Below are 7,706 nucleotides of genomic sequence, written 5' to 3'. Positions count from 1 at the left end.
CTGGGACACAACAAGTGAAAACATGGCTTCAAACGTTGTCGACATTGTCCTCGAATCGAATTTGAACATGTCCACGTCAAATTTCACTGAAGAGGCTTTCATTAAGGTGGCTCGTGATCCATCGAAATTTCCTCCAGTCAATGCGTTCTATTTGAAACCGGGCGAAGAAAATCACACGAGCGGAACCAAGGAGTTCCTGAAGTACCATTGTCTGACACGAAACAGCAATTTTACATCGATAAACTTTGACCTGCAGCCTGAAGATATCGGGATCAAGTTGGTTGTTTACATGAAAAAAGGTGGCAGACCTAATGTTAGAAACGATGTATATGACAAAGCCTTTGAGCTTCCAGATTTGTCCAGCTGTAAAATAAGCCATAACAATGAACAGAATTCAAATCGTTCGCTAGAAGAAGACTTGGTCTATGTCGTTCCATCAAATTGTTCTCGAAACCCTTACACCTTGTTTGTGTCGAATACGGACTTAAATGGGACGGGTGAATATTGTTTTGGTAAGTTTTTTGATTTGGTAAGCTTTTAGCCCCAAGAATTTATTCTCTTTGTATCTTTTTGTAAAGTTCAAGTTTATATATTTTTTCTATATTACTCATAGCCGTTAACCTTTTGAAGTCCATTGCTAATGACACTTATTCCGTTCATTCTCATTCCGTTTATAGCCATCCAATACTTAAGTAATTTAAACAAGACAGATGACAAAATGGCGTCTCGTAGACGTCGTTCAGTTTCGTGCGAAGTTGGCGCGAAAAGAGTCCGTCGGTCATGTGTTATTATCCCTACACCTCCCCCTAAAACAACCAATGCCCCTCCTATTGAAATCTTAGTGGCGGACAATCTTGGCTTTGATGGAAAATTCTTTTTCCCCAACCAAACTCCAAACTACAATCTCACGATGTTTGAGTCGAGTTGTATGCATTGGAATGTGGTAAATGAGTCTTGGACAGGTGAAGGATGCAGGGTGGGTGCTTATACCAGAATATTTTTCTTTAATTACACCCAGCTAGGGTATTTAAATTTTTTACCTATAATGTAGAAAGTAAGCCACAAGATTTAAAAAAAAACTAAGACGAATTGTGCCAACCATGCCTGAGTTAATAATATTCTTGTATGTTTGCATGGTGACATCAATAAGTAATTTAGCTTGTAGGTACACCACGTAATTATTTCATACTGCAAAACTTTCGGTCCTTTAAGACCGAAAGTTTTGCAGTATTAAATACTTACGTGGTGTACCTACAAGCTAAATTACTCATGCATGAGTTAGCTTGAAAACATCGACAATGTAGCATGTATTTTTTTCTTTCATTGTAAACAGGTAGCCTTGGGCACAAACAAGGAGCAAATCAATTGTTATTGTAATCATTTGACATCGTTTGGAAGTGATCTTCTTGTTGCGCCAAATCCAATCGATTTCGATTCAGCTTTTAAAAACTTTGGCAGTCTTGCTGAAAATGTTGCAGTGCTGGCTCTGATATCAACTATCCTTGGCATTTACATCATTGGTGTTGTCTGGGCGAGGCGAGCGGATAAAAGAGACATGTTAATGGTAAACTTTCTTTTGTGATTGTCAATACTGAAAATAAGATGGAGGAAAAGAATAGTTAGTTTGCCATGTTTTGTTTCACCTCTTTCTTCTCTTGTGCTATATTTCCTTCTATTCTGTGTGATCATTACTTTTTTTCTCTGCCTGATTTTTTGACATCTTACTACTACTCTTAAGGTTGGTCCAACTATCCTCTCCAAACCTAAAGGATCCTATCGTTACCTCATCACCACCTACACCGGCAGCAGACAGGGAGCAGGAACTACAGCTAGAGTCGTGTTTACGATGAGTGGAGAGAAAGGTGAAACGGAACCTGTCAGGTTGAGAGACCGTCATAGACCTTTCTTTGAACGTGGCCAAGAAAACGCCTTTGTTGTTTCATACCCAAAGAGAGTTGGTGAACTTATCCGTCTCAAAATTTGGCACGATAATAGTGGTAAGAAAGAATTTTATACTTAAGAGCATTATAATTTATTCAGATGCGATTAATTATAACAAATCGAAAAATAATAAAATATATAGCTGACAAATCACGACTAACGTGATATTTAAGTGACGTGTAGATGTGCTTTCAAATAATTGTACTGATGAAGGCCCGGGTTAACGACCGAAAGCTTTGCAGTATATTAAATACTTAAGTGATGGACCTACAAGCCAATTTACTTAAACCTGTAAAAACCCATCAAAAATATATTTGAAGACGTGTCCTTTCAAATTCCTAAGATTTTGAAAACCTCATTTGCTTCATTTTTAAAGTACTAGTACTCTTTTTCGATCTGAAGATGCCAATTTTAAATTTATTTCTTTGGTTTCCCGTTCATTAATCATTTTTGAGCTTGAGAAATTTTTATTCAGGCTCATCACCGTCGTGGTATCTTAGTCGTGTGCTGGTTAAAGATCTTCAGACGGGGGAAACATGGCCTTTGTTTTGTGAAAATTGGTTGGCAGTTGAGTCGAATGACGGCGAAGTATGTCGAGTACTTCATGTCGCTAGCGAGGAAGAGACCGTCAACTTCGGACATTTGTTTTCAACGCGTGCGATCAAAGGTCTGGCTGATGGCCATATATGGTTCTCGATTGTCTCCAGGCCTCCGACCAGCAACTTCACGCGCGTCCAACGTCTGTCGTGCGCTCTTTGCCTGCTGTGTTGCACGATGATTACGAGCGCCATGTTTTACAACATGGGAGGCCAGGGTCCGAGTCCGTTTGCTGTTCATCTCGGATCGTTGGTCATTGATTTAAAACCGTTCGTGATTGGTCTACAGAGCAGTATAATCATAGTCCCTGTAAATGTGTTAATCGTACAAATATTCCGCAATCTTCGACCAAAGGAAGCGGGGAAATCCGAAAACAAAAACGATGCAGTTCAAAATGGTGAAGAAGAAGAAGATAAAGAAAAAGGACAGGCGTCAAAGGGAAGGCTTCCTCACTGGTTCATTTATATTGCTTATGCGATTTGCTACTTGGCATCCGGTGCATCTATTTTCTTCACCTTGCTCTACAGCATCCAGTGGGGAAAGGAAACGTCGACGGAATGGGTAATCGCAATGGTAACATCGTTTTTACAATCTGTACTTCTTCTACAACCAATCAAAGTTGTTGTTCTGGCCATTGTGTTTGCATTGATCATCCGCAAACCTACAGATACTGAAGAAGAACAAACTCCGATACCTTTGCTGGAAAATCGATCTTCAGAGATCATTCCTACAAAGAAAAAGATGAAAAAATTTTACAGGTGACAGATCTCTCGATTAAACAGTTTTGTTGTTGTTTTTCCCAATTTTTTGTTGCTCTTATTGCTTGTTTTATTGTTCTTGCCGTCGCTACATTTTCTGTATTTTATTTTAGTTTTTTACGTTTGTCTCTCTCAAGTGTTGTAAGCATATTATTGCTCCAACTATTTTCCATTTTCTTTTTTTCTTGTCGTGTTGTTAAGTTTTGTGTTCTTGCTTGGGTTGTGTTGTCTTGTTTTCTGTTTTTCTTTTTTTTGTTGCCTTTGCTGCGTTTGTTTATTGGTTTTAAGATCACCTGCTGTCGTTACTCGTTTTTTTTTAATTTGAAATAGTTCTTTTCCTACTATTTTCACTTTCAGCCCACCAGATCCAGAGAAACTAGAAAAAGCAAGAAGAAAACGTCTGAAAGAGATTAAGATGGATGCAGCTTTAACAGAAATTTTCGCTTTCTTTGTTTTTCTCATTCTGCTGATGGATGTCGCTCAATATCACAGGAATCCCAACACATTTTTGCTGACAAAGACTATGTTTGAAACATTTGAAGAAGTCGATGCTTACGGAATTGATTTATCTTCGGTCAGTTCTGCTTTTTGTTCGACCACTTACTGCTTTTATTTAACTCATCTCATCTCATCTTACTATAACTTATTCTTTCTTCTCGTTCCTTTATCTCTTCTCACTATATGTACATATCATCTATTAATTCTTTACTTTCACTACAATGTGTACCACACCACATCTTCTGATCCTTTCACCTTATTACACCTCTGAAGAACTCACCCTTACTTTCTTTATCTTCCCTGCAATGTCTACTACCTTTTGATCTCTTTATTCCATAGTATCCTTGAACATCTCTCTATCTCTTCTTATAACGTGACCATATCATCTCAACCTTGCTTCACTCATCTTCTTTACAATGTCTACCACCTCACATCTTCTTCTGATCTCTTCATTTCATAATATCTCTGACCAGCTCTCCTTCATCTCTTCTTATTACGTGTTCATATCATCTCAACCTTGCTTGCCTCATCTTCTTTACAATGTCTACCACCTCACATCTTCTTCTGATCTCTTCATTCCATAATATCTCTGACCAACTCTCCTTCATGTCTTTGCACTATATTCCTATATAGCTTCAATTTTACCTTCCCCTACTCTTCTGCAATGTCACATCTTCTAAACGCTCAAAATCTCTTGTAATATTTTCTTTAACCTCTGACTTTTAGATCTCAGACGTCGATTCGCTATGGATGTGGTCACGTGAGACGCTGATCCCAGGTCTTTACTCAAGTGATGGACAAAGTAACGATAAAAGTAAGAAAGGATGGTTGGCGAATATGGAAGTCTATCTGGTGGGAGTGCCGCGCATTAGACTTTTGCGTGTTAAGAAAGGTGAGAAGTGAAACTGGAGAGAGTGCCCAGACATTGTCGATAGTCAATATTATCAAACAATTCATTCAGTCATTGATGAAAGCGAAACGCATGAAAACTTACTTATTAGTGGTACGGATTGGGAACAGTTGAGGAAAGACAAAGTGTTTATTTGCCTTTACACTGACTGTACGCAGTGGCGTAGCCAGCCTGACGATTTTGTCCCGCTATGTAAATTTGGAGTTATTATAATTATTCATGTCTTTAGAAATCTATTGTTCTCACAATCAGTGAACACTAAAATATTAGCATAGCGGGACAAATCGACAGGCTTGCTACTGTACAGAGACTGACTGTACAGAGACTGACTTGACTTCAAGACCCATGTGTATTGTCAATTACGTCTTGAAAATCACATTGTTTATTCTAGACTCGTGCACAGTACCAAATCTTCTCGAGAACATCATTCCTCATTGTTATGGCGGATATTCGATGTTGAACCAGGATGAAGGAGACTACGGGGTCGGCTGGCTTCCGTTGCCCAACACTGCTTCGAGAAAACGCCGCGATATACTGCCGGGTACACAGACAGAGCGGGAGTGGTTTGATCATTTAAACAATGGCGCAGATGAAAAGTCTCGGAAGAAGAGAGCAATTGATCCCATCCAAGGAGGAACAAGCGGTAAAAAACGTCGCAAAAAGCATCGTCTCTTGTCAAGTCAGAATCCTAAAACGTATCGAATCATGGACAAAGCTCTGTTATCTGGTGGCAGAATTCTCTCGTGTGTCGAGAGATGGCGTCATCAAACGATGTCGGAACTTCGTGGATTTCCGTACTGGGGTACGATCAGTATGTACAGCGGCGGGGGTTACGCGGCGAATCTTGGTTACGATCAAGAGACTGCTTATACAGTTGTTGCTGACTTACATTCGAATGGTTGGTTGAATGCTCAAACACGCGCTGTCTTTGTCGAATTCACCGTGTACAACGCAAACACGAACCTCTTTGGGATGTTGTCCATCTTCATCGAATTTCCACCTTCGTCTGGAGCGGTAACGAAAGTCCAATACGAATCAGCAAGATTTTACTTGCAGCTCACAGGCGGACAAACGTTAGCCCACGTTCTGGTCATATTCTTCATGATATACTTCCTCTATCGAGAAGTAAAAGTTCTTCGTAAACAGCGCTGGGCTTACTTCAAAGGTTTCTGGAATTGGATTGAAGTTATTCTCATTCTCAGCGAGTTCTTGCTGATCGTTCTCTTCTTGGCGCGTCTGTACGAGGTTGACAGAAATCTTCTTCAGCTAAGAGAGAATCCAAACGATTACGTCGGTTTCCAATATGCAGGAAACGTCGATGCTCTGATGACGTACGTCATTGGCGTCCTGGTATTCTTCTACATTTTACGTTTCCTGCGTTTGTTGAGATTCAACAAGAACTTCCTCGTGATTGGAAAGACTCTGTCTCGAATCAGCGCACCAATCTTGAACTTCTGCATCCCATTCGTATTTGGCTTCCTCGCGTTCGCCCTTTTTGCTTTCTCCGTTTTCAGCTCTGAACTCGAGGATTACAGTTCCTTCTCGAGAACACTGGTCACGCAACTCAGCATGACTTTAGGAGATTTTGATTTCGAGGCTTTGTTTATGGTCGACCCGGTCCTAGCGACACTTTATTTCTTTTCTTTTATCGGATTAAACGTGATGGTGCTCATGAATATGTTCATAGCAATCATCAACGACTCCTATGCGGAAATTCAAGAGGAAACCAGCGAAATTGAGAACGAGTTGGAGATACTGGAACATGTGAACGAGAAATATATAAAAGGTGTCTTCCGACAGCTACGGCGTGTCAAAGTTTCGCCTCAAAATGAACCGAAGAAGAAACGAAAGCGTAAAACGAAGGTTGAATCTGTGGAACCCGACGAGCCATACATAGCTGAGCTTAAGTCGCGTGAAGAAAGATTGTCGGAGTTAGTTGAAACAGCAGATTTAGGACTTGAACAAGATGAGGCTATTCATATTCAATTTTGTGATGTTCCTGACGAAAAGAAGGATGTTTATTTCCGAGTTTTGTGCTTGATGGAACTCATTGATGGTGAAGTTGAATCAGATGAAGAAGAATGGGGAAGCACTAGCGATGAGAGCAACACAGAGTCTATGAACTCCGACTAGATTACTGTTGTCTTTGAATGGGTGATAAAACTATAACAGAATGAGGCAATAGGCGATCACAGAGCAAACAAAGGCAAATAAATTGCTGTCTTGAAACACGAAAGTTAACTTTTTGGAGCATACAAATAACACCAAGATGGCGTCGCCTAAAACAGATTATGACAAAGTCTTCTTTGAGAAATTAGACGGCAATATGGGTATAATAAGTAAAAATTCTAATTCTGATATTAATATAACGTTTATTAATATCTTAAACGACACTCAACTAAAGGCCCTGTTACACGGTGCAATTTTTCTTGCAACTTGCAATGCAATTCTACTTTTAAGAGATGTAAATTAGCGAAGAGTTCTCAAAATGTAGGTGTAAGAAACGCGATGGAGTACATATCTCAAAAGAAGAATTGCATTGCAAGTTATCTCTAGTTTTTAATCATATTGTTTAGTTTGTAATCTAAGTTGAAATTTTTTTCAATGATCTATTAATTTCATATGGACGAAATAAAAACCGAAACAGTTTAATTTTGGTTATTACTTTCTTACTGAGATAGAATTCCAAAGTTCGGCATCCAGAGGCAGGTCCATCGAAAACGCTCACCTTGGAACACGAGTGTTGCTAATGTGGAAACATCAGAGATATGCCATTGAATATTTTCCGAGTTATTAAATTATATAAATTTGACATCAGAAATGCTTTTTTTTCATGAAATTTGTATTAGGTTTATCAAAACTGAAATCTCGGTTGTTGCTACGGAGGTTATACCTTGAAAATCTTACTCTTCTAATTATTGTTTCACCTACATGGATTTCCGGCTCGTTGGAAACATTAAGCCCGCACAGCCGGCACAGGAGAGCTATCAGCTCAGCTAACG

Source organism: Dendronephthya gigantea, unplaced genomic scaffold, assembly GCF_004324835.1.
Source record: "Dendronephthya gigantea isolate DGI-Jeju-01 unplaced genomic scaffold, DenGig_1.0 000110F, whole genome shotgun sequence".
NCBI classification, from domain to species: domain Eukaryota; kingdom Metazoa; phylum Cnidaria; class Anthozoa; order Malacalcyonacea; family Nephtheidae; genus Dendronephthya; species Dendronephthya gigantea.
Note: the sequence above shows the minus strand (reverse complement) of the source record.